The sequence below is a fragment of the Microcebus murinus genome, chromosome 4, assembly GCF_040939455.1.
Source record: "Microcebus murinus isolate Inina chromosome 4, M.murinus_Inina_mat1.0, whole genome shotgun sequence".
NCBI classification, from domain to species: domain Eukaryota; kingdom Metazoa; phylum Chordata; class Mammalia; order Primates; family Cheirogaleidae; genus Microcebus; species Microcebus murinus.
The window spans coordinates 61,816,865-61,833,228 of NC_134107.1; the positions used below are offsets into that span (position 1 = coordinate 61,816,865).

Sequence of the window (16,364 nt, forward strand, 5' to 3'; positions counted from 1 at the left end):
GGTCTTTAGTTGACCTCCCACCCTCAGTGGTAGGGAAGCTTTGCAGAATGAATCCCTTTATTTAAAAGGATTTGTTCTGTAAAATTTGGACTCAGTCAAAAGGCCACACTCAAGGATCCAGAAGGCCCCATGTGGCCCCAAGGCTGCAAGTTCCCCACCGGATTTTACTGGGAAGCTTATCTTTAGCAACTGATTCTCTGTGCGTCTTACATATACCAGGTGGCCCCTGGTAGTAATAACTCCCCATGCATACAGTGCTCTAAAGTTTATAAAGCAGTCTCACGTTTTTTTTCTTCATTCTCACAATAGTCCTGGGAGGTGAGTTAGCACCGTTTTACTACCCGGAAGCCAATTCCTGACGTCACACGGCTCACAAGGGGCAGAACCAAGGCTCGTGGCTCCAGGTTTAGCGCTCTTTTCACCACCTCTTTGCTGCTTCCCCTCGCATCTGGGCTGTGTGCCACATGCAGCCTGCGGACTCTCAGTGCTGTGGGGTTGCGTGGGGATAATGTGTGTGCCTGTGTTAAAATGATCAACAATTGTAGTACATGGGGCCTGTGCAGTCTCCCCTGGGCCACCCAAACTAAGACTGACATTTCCTCCCTGCTCAAGGTCCACTGTCAGATGTTGCCCCTGCCCCACACGGTGGATGAAACGCTGTGTCACGGGCAGCACTGATCAGCGGCGCCTCGTGCTGAGATGCTGCCCGTGCCCCGCCTGTCTCCCCGTCAAGCCTTCCTGCTGGGGCACGCTTGACCTGCAGCACTGCTGCTCTGCCTGGGGTTTGCTCTGGCCCCTGGGGCCGCTTTGCTGTGTGCCAGGCAGTGCAGTGCTGGAGAATTAAGGGTTAATTCTGTCAATCAAGGGCTAATGGCAGCTCATGTAAAATAAGCCAGTTCTCTTCAGTTGGGATGACCTGAGGCATTTCCCCCCACATTAGGCCTCAGTTACTCACAGTGGCAACTTATTTGATAATGTTTCTTTCATTTGCTGCCTTCTCCTCCCTGCCTCACTTCCCCACTCCCATAATCAAATTTCCTGAAATCCCTTCCTAACAGGATGACTTACACTCAACTCCTTGTCTCAGGATCTGCTGGGGAAACCCAACTTTTCTCCCAGCCACCATTTCTACTGACCTACTTCCATCTGAGCCCACATAGCTGACTTTCCTCTAATCCTGAAGAGAAAGTATTCTGGTTCCTAGTAAGGCCACACCCTCCACCAGGGAGCTGGGTTACATCCTCCCAGCCTTCTCAAGATCTCCCTCCTAAAATTATCCCCTTTCTTGGTGGCATCATCTCTCTCCCTCTCCTTTTTCTCCTTGTCCTTCTCCTCCCTTTCCCTCTCTCTCCTAGATCATTACAACCTGCAAACATGACCGAATATGACCCTTCAGGCCATGGTCTTCTGATTCTGGCCAATCTGGAGTAACAGAGACTGGGTTTTCTCATTTGCCTAAAATAGCAACAATATAAGACAATGATTTTCAAGGCACTAGGCATCAAGCACCCAAGGCCAGTGACTCTGGAAGACAGGAAACCAGCAAGGTGAGATCTATGGTTGCCCCAGCACAAGAGCATTCCCAAGCCACAGCACGAGGAGGAGAACCCGAGCAGAGCCTGATGAACTCCCCAAAATGAGAAGACTGAACTGAGATTCCAGGGAGACCAAGGGAGCTAGGATGCGCAGGGCAAAGCATCACACGGGAGAGAGGTTCACAAAAAGAGAACTACTGAGATCTTCAGGGGGACTCCTTGAGTATTAAGCAGAGCTCCGTGCACGCTTATGAAGAAACTATCCAAGGCTAAGGAAAGAACCACCAGAAAGGATAACAGGAAACAGCTGGCAGTCACACGGGACCAGGAGTAGTGCCTGTTCCCACCAGGTCACACTGGAAAACTTCATCCTTCACAAGACATTGGGCAGAGCACTCAGAAGGATTTTGCCTCAGTAGTAGGGAATAGTAAGCCCTAGACTAAATGCTACTCTTGTTCTGCCTAACAAATCTTAAAAGAAATACCAAAAGGATCAAATTGATTCCAACTAGCTTAACTGCATCTCAGAATAAAATTCAAGAATGTTTATAAAAATACAACAATGTCTGACACTCAGCAAGGTAATATTCACAATTGCCATCATGGAATAAAAATTATCAGGCTTTCAAAGAAACAGGAAAATACAACTCAATGAGAAATGTCAACCAGTCAAAACTGACCTAGGATTGACACATGTAAAAACTCGCAGGCAAGACCATCAAAACACTTAGAGCTACATTATGTATGTTCAAAAGTTAAGTGGAGGCCGGGCTCGGTGGCTCACGCCTGTAATCCTAGCACTCTGGGAGGCCGAGGCGGGCGGATTGCTCGAGGTCAGGAGTTCGAAACCAGCCTGAGCAAGAGTGAGACCCCGTCTCTACTATAAATAGAAAGAAATTAATTGGCCAACTAATATATATAGAAAAAAATTAGCCGGGCATGGCAGCGCATGCCTGTAGTCCCAGCTACTTGGGAGGCTGAGGCAGCAGGATTGCTTGAGCCCAGGAGTTTGAGGTTGCTGTGAGCTAGGCTGATGCTACGGCACTCACTCTAGCCTGGGCAACAAAGCGAGACTCTGTCTCAAAAAAAAAAAAAAAAGTTAAGTGGAAATGTGGAAGGTATAAAAAAGACACAAATCAGACTCTAGACATGAAAACTATAAAATTTGAGCTAAAAATATAGATGTTGACTGGGACTAACAGTAGATTAGACATTTTAGAAGAAAGGCAAGTGAACTTAATGACATAACAATAGAAATTATCCAAAATGAAACACGGAGTAAGAATAATAATTTTTTAAAAGCCCAGGAGTTGGAGGTTACCATGAGCTACAATGACACCACTGTACTCTAACCGGGGCAACAGAGCAAGACTGTCTCCACAACAAAACAAACAATAAAACCCTAATCAATGCAATTCATAATTTTAAAAACTATGATTTTTTTATAGATGCAGAAAAAATATTTTGACAAAATCCAACATGTATTTCCAATAAAAGCTCTGAACAGACTATAAACAGAAGGGAATGTTCTGTATCTGGTAAAGGGTATCTACAAAAATCTCACAGCTAACATCATTCTTAATGCTGAAGATTGAATGCCTTCCCCGTAAGATCAGGAACAAATCAAGGATGTTTGGTCTTGCCACTTCACCTCAACATTACACTGGAGTTTCTAGCCAGTGCAATAAGGTAAGAAAAAGAAGTAAAATTCATTCAGTTTGAAAAGGAAGAGGTAAAACTGTCTTTATTCACAAATGACATAATCATCTATGTAGAAAATCTATTAGAAACTATAAAAAAGAACTAATATATGAATTAATGTTGCAGAATATAAGATTAATATTCAAGAATTCAAGAATGTTTGAGATCATGTGAGGTAAAATTTTAAAAGAAAAAAAAAAATTCAAGAATGTTGAAAAGTTGTTCTTTTCAACAAATGGTGCTGGGACAACTGGATATTAACATAAAAAATGAATGTGGACCATTAACTCACACCATATGCAAAATTAACTCAAAATAGATAGATCAAAGGCCTATATGTAATAGCTAAAACTATCAAACTCTTAAAACAAAACATAGGTGTAAATCTTTGTGACTTGGAGTTAAGGAATGATTTCTTAGATATGACACCAAAAACACAATCGAAAAGAATTTCACAAGATAGACTTCATCAAAATTGAGAAATCTTTGTGCACTAAAGGACACAAGAAAGTGTAAAAACACCCACAGAATGGAAGAAAACATTCAAAAATCATATATCCGGTAAAAGTATAGTATCCAAAATATATAAAGAACTCTTAGAACTCAACAATCAAAAGATAACCCAATTTAAAAGTGGGCAAAAGATCTGAAAAGACATTTCTCCAAAGATGGTAGACATATGGCCAATAAGCACGTGAAAATATGCTCAACATCATTAGCCGCCAGAGAAATGCAATTCAAAACCACAGTGATACACAACTTCACACCCATGAGGATGGCAATCATCATCATCATCATCATCCTGTAAACTTGTTGAGGACAAGTTCCTTTTCTTGTTCCCTGCTGTATCCATGCTTCATACAACAGTGCCTGGTGGAGTGGGTGAAGTTGCCTAAGTGACACCAACGTTGCCCCCTGCAGTGATGGGACAGGGGAGGGCAGGGCTGGCTGCTCTCTAAAGGTCAGCAGTCTAAAGTGCCTAGGAGGCTGATGTGATAGGAGTAGATGCTTCTACGCTCTTATTTAATATATTTTTAAATTTAGAGATTGATAATATATACAGAAGAGTGTATAATACATATATGTACATTTAAAGAATACTTATACGTCACCACCCACATTATAAGTAACCACCACCCACATTAAGAAATAAGACATTAACAGTCACTGCATGAGCCTGCACAACCCTCCTTGGTTACATTCCTCCTGTGTTCTCAAGACAAAGCCACTATCCTGATTTTGTTATAATCATGCCTTTGCTTTATGTAAAAAATAGTTTACCATCTACTTGTGCATGCCTAAATACTATGTTATTCAGTTTTTAAACATTACATCGATGGGATTATACTGAATGCATTCTTCCATGATTTGCTTTTTTCACTCAACATTATGTTCACTGCTGTGTGGATGGATGTGGTTGTTTATTATTGTTTATTATTGCTGTTGTTGTGTTCTATTTAATGATTATACCACAATTTATTTTCCAGTTAACTGCTGTAGGTGAAGAGTTTCTAGTCTTTTTACTATTATGAAAACGATGCCAGGAATATTTCTGTACATGTGCAAGTTTCTCTACGCTCAGGATACAAGTTTGTGTATATATGTATATATGTAAACTTACACATGTATATGCATGTATTTATATATATATATATTATATGTATATGAATTGCTGTGTCATTCAGGTTTACTAGATAATACCAAATAAGTGGCTGATTAATTTATAATCCCAATAGCACTGTATGCTCCCAGCTTGGTCCACAATTGACAATTATGCAATACTTGTTTTTTGCAATATGATAGATAAGTAATCCATATTTTCAAAAAATAACTTTCATTTTAGACTAGTTCTAGATTTAGTGACAAGATGCCATGATGGTACAGAAAGTCCTATATACCCCTCAGCCGGTTTCCCCTATTATTTTTTGTTTTTGTTTTTGAGACAGAGTCTCGCTTTGTTGCCCAGGCTAGAATGAGTGCCATGGCATCAGCTTAGCTCACAGCAACCTCAAACTCCTGGGCTCAAGCGATCCTGCTGCCTCAGCCTCCCAAGTAGCTGGGACTACAGGCATGCACCACCATGCTCGGCTGATTTTTTCTATATATATTAGTTGGCCAATTAATTTCTTTCTATTTATAGTAGAGACATGGTCTCGCTCTTGCTCAGGCTGGTTTTGAACTCCTGACCTCGAGCAATCAGCCCACCTCGCCCTCCCAGAGTGCTAGGATTGCAGGCATGAGCCACCACACCCGGCCCCCTATTATTAATATTAACATCTTACATTACCATGGTATGTTTGTTATAACTGAGAATTTCGGTGCATTACTATTAACAAAACTGAACACTTTATTTGGATTTTACTAATTTCTCTACTAATGTTCTTTCTTCTTCTTCTTCCTCTTCTTCTTCCTCTTCCTCTTCTTCTTCTTCTTCTTCTTTTTTTGAGACAGAATCTCACTCTGTTGCCCAGGCTAGAGTGCCGTGGCATCAGCCTAGCTCACAGCAACCTCAAACTCCTGGGCTCAAGCGATCCTCCTGCTTCAGCTTTCCTAGGAGCTGGGAATACAGGCAAGCAACTGGCTAATTTTCTCTATTTTTTAGTAAAGACAGGGTCTCACTTTTGCTTAGGCTGGTCTTGAACTCCTGACCTTAAGTGATCCTCCCGCCTCGGCCTCCAGAGTGCTAGGATTACAGGCGTGGGTCACTGGGCCCAGACAAACATTTCTTCTTCTGTCCCAGGATCCCATCCAGCATACCACATTCCATTTAGTCATCATGGCTGCTTAGCCTTCTTTTATCTATGACAGTTTCTCAGTCTTTCCTAGTTTTTCATGACCTTGAGAGTTTTGAGGAATATTTGTTAGATATTTTGAAGATTGTTTCTCAAATCTGGTGGCTGATATTTTCCTCATGGTTAGACTTCGGTTATGGGTTTTGGGGGACGGATACCACAGAAGTGAAGCTCTCTTCTCATCACATATCAAGGGTACGTACCATCAATGTGACTTATTAAAGATGGTGTTAATGTTGATCACCTGGCTAAGCTAGTGTCTGCCAGGTTTCTCCTACTGTAGAGTTACTCTCCCTCCACCCCTTCCCAATTTTCTTGGGAAGAAAATTGTGAAGCACAAGCCACACTCAAGGAGGAAGATGATTATGCCTCTCTTTCTGGGGGGTGGGAAGGAATATCTATGTAAAATATTTGGAATTCTTTTGTTTGAGAGATTTGGCTCTTCTCCCCACTTTATCTATTCAATCATTTATTTATATTAATATGATTTAGGAATATTAATTTTATACTTTTTGATATGATATAGTACCACATTATTTTCTTGCTCAATTTTTTCTGGCTTGGAAACCACTGGAGACTTTCAGATTGGCTCCTAGGTCCTTTGTCACATCCTTATTTTCTGGTGTGGCAGTATTCTCTAGGCTCGTCTTCTATTTTTTCTGGCCCAGCCCAAGAACCAGCCATTTCTTCAAGTAACCCTGGTTCCTGTTGTTGGAGAATGTTATTAGAAACCAAGATCTGAGTTCTGGGTGAGTTCTCTGCTACTGGGGTGTCATTTCTTCTGGGCCCTCTCAGTGGAAAGAGCTGGGAAATACATGTGCATATACTAAGCCATGAATATATACATATCTATAATTATTCCTCTATTTATCTGTCTCTGTATGAAGTTAACCATACTGATGTCTCTGAATCTATTCCAAGATTGCACTGCCCCTTCTAGCTTTCTCCCCTTGCTTATATGTAACCTCACCCCCCAACAGTGAGAAATCCAGCTCCCATCATCCACCATCTGTTTATTCATTTGCTCAACCTCAGTATACCTTGGAAGTAGCTTCAGAATTGTTAACCTATATCCCTGTGAGAAATAACTTTACCAACTAGAATACACAGTCTATATATAATTCCTTGTGTCTTTAGCCTTGCAGTTTCCAGACAAAACACTGGTTTTTCATAGTCCCTTAGGTCAGCTGCTTTTTTCTCTGCCCCCTTCAAATGTTATATCATACATGTGTAATAATTGGATTCTTTTGTCACAGTCTGCATTCCATCCTCAGAGTCCCCGACCTCCTGGTTGATTGAATTTAAAAGTTTGTATGCAATTAATGTTCATTTTTTGTGCTATAAAGTTCTGTAGGCCTTGACAATTGCATTATGACATGGATGCACCACTCCAGAGCAATGCACAATAATTCAGTCACCCTAAAAATGTCCTTATGCTTTCCCTTTGTAGTCAACTCCCCCTATCCAAACCCCTGGCAACCACTGGTCTGTTATCCTTCCTTACAGTTTTTTGTCTTCTAGAATTTTCATGTATATGAAATCATACAATACATAGCTTCCTCAGTCTGTCCTTTTTCACTTAGCAAAGTGCATTTCAGATTCATCCATAATTTTTCGGTGAATTAATAGCTCGTTCCCTTTTATCACTGACTAATATTCTGTTGTACCACAGTGTGATGGTTAATTTTATGTATCAACTTGACTAGGCTATAGGCCCAGTGGATTTAATCAAACACTAATTTAGGTGTTGCTGTGAAGGTATTTTGCAGATGTGGTTAGCATCCACAATCAGTTGACTTTAAGTAAAGGAAATTACCCTTGACACTGTGGGTGGCCTTATCCAATCAGCCGAAGGCCTTAAGTGCAAAACCTGAAGTTTCCCAGAGAAGAAATTTGGCCTTGGGATTGCAACATCAGTTCCTGCCTGTTTTCAGCCTGCGGGTCTGCCCTACAAATTTCAGACTTGCCAGCCCCCATAATCATGTAAGCCAATTCCCTTTCAATCTCTCTCTCTCTCTCTTTCTCTTTCTCAGTAGACGCAGAGCCAATAGGATATAGAAACTCTCTGGTTTCTCTGGAGAAACATGACCAATATACACAGTTTATTTATCACCTATTGAAGGAGGAAGGCATTTTGGTTGCTTTCTGTTTGGGGCAATTATGAATAAAGTTGCTATAAACATTCATGTACAAGATTTTGTGTTTACTTAAATTTTCAGTGTACTTGAATAAATACCTAGGAGTGTGACTGCTGGGTCGTATGGTAAGTCTATGTTTAACTTTATATTAATAAGAAACTGCCAAAGTATCTTCTAATGTAGCTATACTGTTTTGCACTTCACCAGCAATGAATGAGATTTCTGTTCCTTTGCATCCTCATCAGCATTTCTAGTTGTCAGGTTTTGGGTGTCAGCCATTCTAATAAGCGTGTAGTGGAATCTCATTGTTGTTTTAATTTGCATTCCCCTAATGACAAATGAGTTTGAGTGTAATAGCATTTTGAATTTTCGTTTTTCTGATTATTTTTTATTTTTATTTTTATTTTTATGATTATTTTTATTTTTTATTTTTATGATTATTTCTACTTTTATTTTTTATTTTTCTGAATTAATTTTTATATATTTATTAGCCATTTGATTTTTCTTTTTATGAAGTGCCTGTTCAAGTTTTTGCCCATTTTTCTATTTGATTGTTATAGTTTCTTAGAACTTATTTATGCATTCTAAGTGTAAATTCTTTTCTTATGATTTAGATTGCAAATGGTTTTTCTTACTTTGTGACTTGCTTTTCACTCTTTATAATGCTTTTCGATGAACAGAAAACTTATCTTTGAACTAGGACATTTGCTCTGTTTGCATTTAATTTAAATACAGGATTTAAATTACTGGATTTATAGCTGGATTAGTACTGGATTAGTACTGGATATGTACTGGATTTATAGCTATCATTAATTTTGTGGTTTCTATTTATTCCGTTTGTTTTATTTCTCTTTTTTTTTAAGGGGCTCTAAGAGGGAAGTGGGGGGAGAGGAGGAGAAGGGAGGGCAGGAGGAGGTTTGGCCTGCAGAGTTGACGGTTTTATTTCTTTTTTGTCCAGGCCCCAGGGACCTTCTGTTACTCACGGGGGGCCAAAGGGGACCTTGCCTGAAAGAGATGGGCGAGAGAAAGGAACGAGACCAAGCAAAGGGTTGTCAAGGTCTACTTTACTTAGATTTTCTGCTGGTTTTATAATCATACAGAAACAAGGAAGTATGAACAGAAAAATAGAGTGGGGGGATGATGAGGCTCGGGTTTGGGCTAATCAGCCCCAATCAGTATCTTATCGAGGTTGTTTGTGTCTGGTTACCCAACCCCAACCTGGCAGGTGGTCGGGAACAATTGCAGTCAGCACTCCCTGGAGAATTCCATGGTCAGCACGTCATGGGATGCATTCTTCTCGGAGCTATAGCTGGAGGGTGGGGTGCTGTTTTTGTCCTAGGAATTTTTCTAGGGCGAGGCCCCTGCGTAGGACAAGTCATTGGGGTGTTGAGGGTCTTAGTCTCTAACACTTTTTCTCTCCTTTCTCTCCTTCATTTGGATCCATTATTTGGTATCATTCAATTTTCCCCTCTACTAGTTTGAAAGGTATTCTATTTTTATCTTCTTAGTGATTTCTTTAGAAATTAAAAGATCATCTTGAACTTACCAAAATCTAATGCATGCAATATCTTTACCCTCCTCCGGAACAATAACAGGTCCTTAGAGCACACTTATCTTCCACTCCTAAATTACACACTATTGTTATTGGGTATTTTAACATTATCTTTAAAAAAAACAAAACACCTTTCTCTTGTAGTATAATACACACATAGAAATCGGCACAGAGCAAAAATGCTGACTCAATGACTTTTCACAAACAGGACACATCCATGTTACCAGCAGTCAGATGGAGAAAGATAACATGAGCAGCAACCTGAAGGCTCTTTTCCAGCAGTTACTACCCTTGCCAAAGGGTCACCGCTATCTTGTCTCCTAACAGCATAAAGTATTATAGTTGTGCCTGCTTTAGCACCTTGTAAAAAAGGAATCACACGGTGTGTACGTGTTTGTACCTGGTTTCTTTTGCTCAGCATTATGTTTGTGAGATTTATGCAGATGGTTATTGCCGTTGCAATTTTGGCTATTGCCTTGATGGAGGTCTACTCTGTCTGATATTAATATGACCATTTCAGCTTTCTTTTTTTTTTTTTTTTTTTTTTTTGAGACAGAGTCTCACTTTGTTGTCCAGGCTAGAGTGAGTGCCGTGGCGTCAGCCTAGCTCACAGCAACCTCAAACTCCTGGGCTCGAGTGATCCTTCTGCCTCAGCCTCCCGAGTAGCTGGGACTACAGGCATGTGCCACTATGCCCGGCTAATTTTTTATATATATATATCAGTTGGCCAATTAATTTCTTTCTGTTTATAGTAGAGACGGGGTCTCGCTCTTGCTCAGGCTGGTTTTGAACTCCTGACCTTGAGCAATCCGCCCGCCTCGGCCTCCCAAGAGCTAGGATTACAGGCGTGAGCCACAGCGCCCGGCCTCAGCTTTCTTTTGATTGATGTTTTATGGTATATTCTTTTTCATTCTATTACTATTAACTTACCTATATCTTTACATTTAAAGTGAATTTCTTATGAATGACATGTGATTGAGTCCTGCTTTTTAATCCAATCCTACAATCTTTTAACTGGTTTGTTTAGACTACCTACATTTAATGTAATTATTGATGTATTAATAGTTGAATTTAAATCTACCATCTTGCTAATGTTCTTCTGTTTGTCTCATTATTTCTTTGTTCCACTTTTCCTTTTTTGCCTTCATTGGAATTGAGTATTTCTTAAAAATTCTATTTTAACTCCACTATTGGCTTATCAGTTATACCTATATTTAAATTTTTTAGGGGATTCCCTAGGGTTTGGAATATGCATCTTTAATTTGTCAGAGTCTACCTTCAAATAATGTTACATGCCTTCACATAAGGTATAAAAATTTTACAATGATATACTTTCTTTTTTTATTATTTCAGCATATTATGGGGGTACAAATGTTCAGGTTACATATATTGCCCATGTCCCCCCTCCCCTTTCAGACAATGATATACTTTCAATTCCACTTAACCATCCTTTGTGTTAGTGCTAACATACATCTCACCCACCTTTTAGAGCAATTAAAAGTAAGAAAAAGTCTTTATATTTACCTTCACTTAAAAATATTTCCAGAGATACTAATTTTTTGTGTATATCTAAATTTTTATCTGGCATCACATTCATTCTGCCTGAACTTCTAACATTTCTCATAGCTCAGGCCTCTGGCAATGATGTCTCTCAGCTTCTGTTTGTCTGAAATAGCCTTTAGTATGCCTTTACTTTTGGAGATAGCTTTTACTGGGAATAGACTTTCAGGTAACAATCTTTATTGTTTTTTTTTACTCTTTCAGGACTTTGAAAACATCATTTAACTGTCTTCTGGTTTGTAAAGTTACTTATGAGAAGTCTTCTATAGTTCCTATCTTTGTTATTCTCTAAGTAATGTATCTTCTTTTTTTCTTCTGGTGGTCTTCAAGATTTTCTCTTTATATTTTGTTTCTGAAAATGAAATAGGTAGGTTTTTATGGTTTGTTTCACTTTTATTTTGTTATTTATTATTCTTGGGGTCCTCTTAGCTTCTTGGATCTGTGGCTTGATGTGTGTATTTTTCATCATTCTTGGAAAATTCTCAGCCATTATCTCTTTAATATTTTTTTGTGCACCATTCTCTTTCTCCTCTCCTTCTGGGGCTCCTATTACACTTATTTAGACTGCTTTGTATTGTCCCACAGCTCCTGAATTCTCTGTTCTGTTTTTGTTTGTTTGCTTGATTTTATTTTCACTCTTCTTTTCTTTGTTTTTACTTTGGGTAATTTCTACTGATCTATCTTCAGGTCCACTGATTTGTTCCTCAGCTGTTTTGAGTCTTCTGACAAGTCATTGAAGGGATTTTTCATGGTACAGTGATTTTTGTTTCTGGGATTTTCATTTGACTCAATCTTATAGTTCCCATCTTTGAGTTTGGAATTATTGATTACCTTGTCTCTGGACAATGGGTTGTTTCTTGCTTTTTTGGTGTGTTTTTATTTTGGATTGAATGTCAGCCATTGTCTGTAGAACAGTAGAGATTCAGATCAATAGTAATTTACAGCTGGAGACAGGCAAGTCTCCTGTTCACTATCTGTGGAGTCAAGTCAGTCTAGTCAGGAGCTGATTTGGGTTTGGGTTTTGTTGTTACTATGGCTATCTTTAGTGCACTGCAGGCTTCAAATTCCTCTAGAATTGCCTCATGCTTAGGGCTGGAACTGGGATGCTGAAGGATGTTTCTCAGTGAACCCCTATCAGTCTTCAGCCATCCCAGCACTCCTGCACTGCAGAGGGACTCCCTCTCCACATTCTTGGCCTTCTCCTAGTAGTAGACTGATGTTGCTTTTTACTGAAGCTTGTAGGCTCATAGTGGGGGAAGGGAGGTGTTCTCTTTATGTTGTTCCAGCCTAGGACTTAGATAGATTCTGTGTGCCTGGGCCTTGGTGAGGGAGGGGAGGCTTTCTCTGCATTCCTGCTCCTACTTTGCTCCCTATGGAAGCCAATGTCTGCCTTTTATCTGTGGTGAGTTTTGTGCTGGATAGGATTTCTACCCTCCTCCAGGTTTAGGATTCTGGGCCTGGAAAATTTCCTTTTCTTCTATCCTTCACCTATCAGCAAGGGAATTTTGCCTGAGCCCTTGGTAGTAACAGGGTTTTCTACCTCTCTCCACATAGCTCAAGGTTTTTATTCCATATGAGAGAAAGGTCTTGGGTGGGGGGAACAGGCCTGTGTGTCTTTGCTACAGTAGTTACGGAACTCTTCCTGCACATATGCACTGCTCAGAGTGGCTCTCTACAATTGCTATTTCTCCAGTCTCTCTGATAAGTACATGATAAAGGTCCAAGGAAAAGAGCCTGAAAGTATATTAAAACTTTCCTCAGCCGGGTGCGGTGGTACACGCCTGTAATCCTAGCACTCTGGGAGGCCGAGGCGGGAGGATTGTTTGAGCTCAGGAGTTTGAGACCAGCCTGAGCAAGAGCGAGACCCCGGCTCTACTAAAAATAGAAAGAAATTAATTGCCCAACTAAAAATATATAGAAAAAATTAGCCGGGCATGGTGGCACATGCCTGTAGTCCCAGCTACTCGGGAGGCTGAGGCAGGAGGATCGCTTGAGCCCAGGAGTTTGAGGTTGCAGTGAGCTAGGCTGACGCCATGGCACTCTAGCCAGGGCAACAGAGTGAGACTCTGTCTCAAAAGAAAAATACTTTCCTCAAGTCTGAATCTCTATACTAACATGCTAGCCAATGTTTGGCTTTCAGCAATTCATTAAACTGTTAGCTGCTTTCTTTTTATCTACTTGTATGATAGTCAGTGCCCTTGCTCTGTTACAGGTGACCCAGTCCCTGGGCCTCATCTCTCCTTGGAGGTGCCTGTCCATCCTTGGAATTCAGGGTACTTGGTTGTCCTCTGACCTCAGATCTCTGATGGGTTCAAGAAAAGCTATAATTTATAGTTTGTCTGGCATTTTCTTGTTAGGATGGGAGCAATGCTCTTTCCAGTTTTCTACATCTTGACTGGTAGTGAAAACTCCCTTCTCTATTCTTAGTTGCGTAAACAGGCTTAACCTCTTTTTCCAAGTCTTCCTCCCTCCTACTGCCCTCTGATCTGGCTCCTCTCTGCCTACCCTCCAACTCAGTTCTCCATTCCCAAAGTAAGAGATCCTATCTGGCATTATAAGACCTTCCATAGAGGGCAAGAATGGGGAAGAAAGAAAAAGAAGGAGGCAGGGTCTTGTTGGTGGGCAGGGGTTGGGAAAAGCCCATGAATACTTCTATGTTAATACCACTTGTCCTCTCACTCCTATAAGTAATAGTGGTAATAAGAGTGAGCCACCGTCACTCTCACAGACCTATCTTCCCCCAGCCGATCCTATGAGGAATGCTGCAGCTTCCTCTTTTCTTTCTAGCTGGTGAGAGGCCAAGCCGGTCCACAGGATAGAGTACTGGAGGTGAGCGGAGGGGGAGAGAGGGCGGGGGAGAGCTGAGTAGTTTAGGGTCGGAGTTGTTCAGGGAGTCTGGGAGAGAGGAGCAGGGTGCGGCATAGGACAGAGGCGGGCAGGAGGGGTGGGCTCCAGGAGTGTCGCATGGACTGCACATCTAGGGTTACTTTTTTCTTCTAGAGAACAAGTGAAAAGTGGATTGTTTGGGTGGCTTTATCTGTGTAGGAGCGCTTCTTAAATTCCATGCCACTCTGAGACTGAACCTCAAAGGCTACGTTGCAGGCTTTCTGTGTTTGCGCCAGAACCATGCTATGTGCTTTACAGAGGAAGAAACCTAGGGCCAGAGATGTGGGTGACTCGCCCCCGGTCACACAGCTAACACATGACAGAGCTCGGGCAAAGGTCAGCCAGGTCTGACTCTTTTGCCTGAGGTCTTTCAGTCTTGCTGCTCAGACAACTCTTCCCTGGTCAGCACTGACCATATTTCAAGTGGATCTTTCTTACCATCAAACAATGACTTTAAAATGTCGTCTCCTGAGAGCTCAACTTTAGGTGCCTTTGTGATATCAATTAGGTGAAGCTGAAATACTAATTTGAGTGTGATGTCATGATCCTCAAAGTCAATGAACCTTTCACTGTATTTGCCAATGAATAGTTCTATAACAGCTGTGTATTCTTCAAATGACTCACATATATCATCCTGCTCATCAAAGACCCTTGCTAACTGGAGAAAATATTCATTTGAAATTTCCTTTTGGAGAACAAGTGTTTGGAAAAAAGATAGCTTTTTTTCAAAATACTTGGATTTTTTTTTTTACACATATCATACATAGACTTGGTTTTACCTTACAGAGAAATACTGAAGTCATTTTGATTTGACATGATATATCACACAGAAATGCTGCATATCTATAGAGATATTCTTTCAATAATTCACATTGCTGATTCTGTTCTTCATAAAATTTAATTATCTACTCTCTCAGACAAAATTTGGCTTACACCTGTCCCTGCAATAGCCAACACATTTCAGAATGATATGGCAAATCCACACTGAATACCTCATCCTTCAACTTTAGCATGTTATGAAACTGACAATGCCATGTTGCATTTGCACAAATATAGTTAATGATACTTATAACTTGTTGCAAAGTGTCACTTAAAATAGTAGCCTTAGCACAGATACTTTGCTGATGCAAGATAACAATGAAAAGAGGGCATGTGGACCTGTTATTACTTTTTTTTTTTTTTTTTTTTTTTGAGACAGAGTCTCACTTTGTTGCCCAGGCTAGAGTGAGTGCCGTGGTGTCAGCCTAGCTCACAGCAACCTCAAACTCCTGGGCTCAAGCAATTCTCCTGCCTCAGCCTCCCGAGTAGCTGGGACTACAGGCATGCGCCACCATGCCCGGCTAATTTTTTTTTCTATATTAGTTGGCCAATTAATTTCTTTCTATTTATAGTAGAGACGGGGTCTCGCTCTTGCTCAGGCTGATTTTGAACTCCTGACCTCAAGCAATCCACCCGCCTCGGCCTCCCAGAGAGCTAGGATTACAGGCTTGAGCCACCACGCCCGGCCATTACTTTTTTTTATCTGTGCAATAAACCCTTCATGTTTTCCTGTCATGGAAGGTGCACCATCTGTACACACATTCACTAAATTTACCAAATTCAGTTCAACTTCATGATATTTATCTTGAAACCTGAAGATATCTATTCCTTGTGTTTTGTTTGAAAACATGCCCAAAGTAACTCTTTGTAGCAAAGAAAATCTTGTGTTATGACCCAAATGAAGTATAAAACTGCACCGAGTCTGTAGTATCAGTTGATTCATCCAAAGTATAATTGGAGCAGTTGATTCATCCAAAGAATAATATATATATTTCTTTTGAAGTATTGCATGAAGTTGTTCTGTTAAGTTGAAAGCTAATTCATGCTGCCCCATTGATTATGGTTTTCCTTGAAAGAGGCAGTTGTTTGTACTTTGAAACATTATTGGGGTCTAAGCATCCTGCAACTTCAACAATGCATTCTTTCACAATTTCTACATCACTGAAAGGCTTCCCTTTTTCCCCGAGTATATAAGCTATTTTATAAGTTGCTTCAGTGGTATTATTTCCAGGTCTTATTGCTGCTTGAAAAAATTTTCTTTGCTTTTGCTTTTTACCTTTTAATTTCTGAAATACAGAAATGATACAGATTTCGTGCCTCTCCCTCTAATTTAAAGTATTTGTAGTCCTTGTGAGAGTTATAATGCTGATGAATATTGCCT

At 40.4% G+C, this 16,364-nt stretch overlaps 1 protein-coding gene across 1 annotated transcript in view; it reads left to right on the forward strand.

The window, feature by feature from the left end:
- The first annotated feature begins 550 nt into the window (after nucleotides 1-550).
- Nucleotides 551-16,364, forward strand: part of TSKU (tsukushi, small leucine rich proteoglycan) — a 215,662-nt gene continuing 199,848 nt past the window's right edge. The window contains exon 1 of the mRNA XM_012745118.3: nucleotides 551-554. The gene's annotated coding sequence lies outside the window, so the exon portion shown is untranslated. The remainder of the gene's footprint in view (nucleotides 555-16,364) is intronic.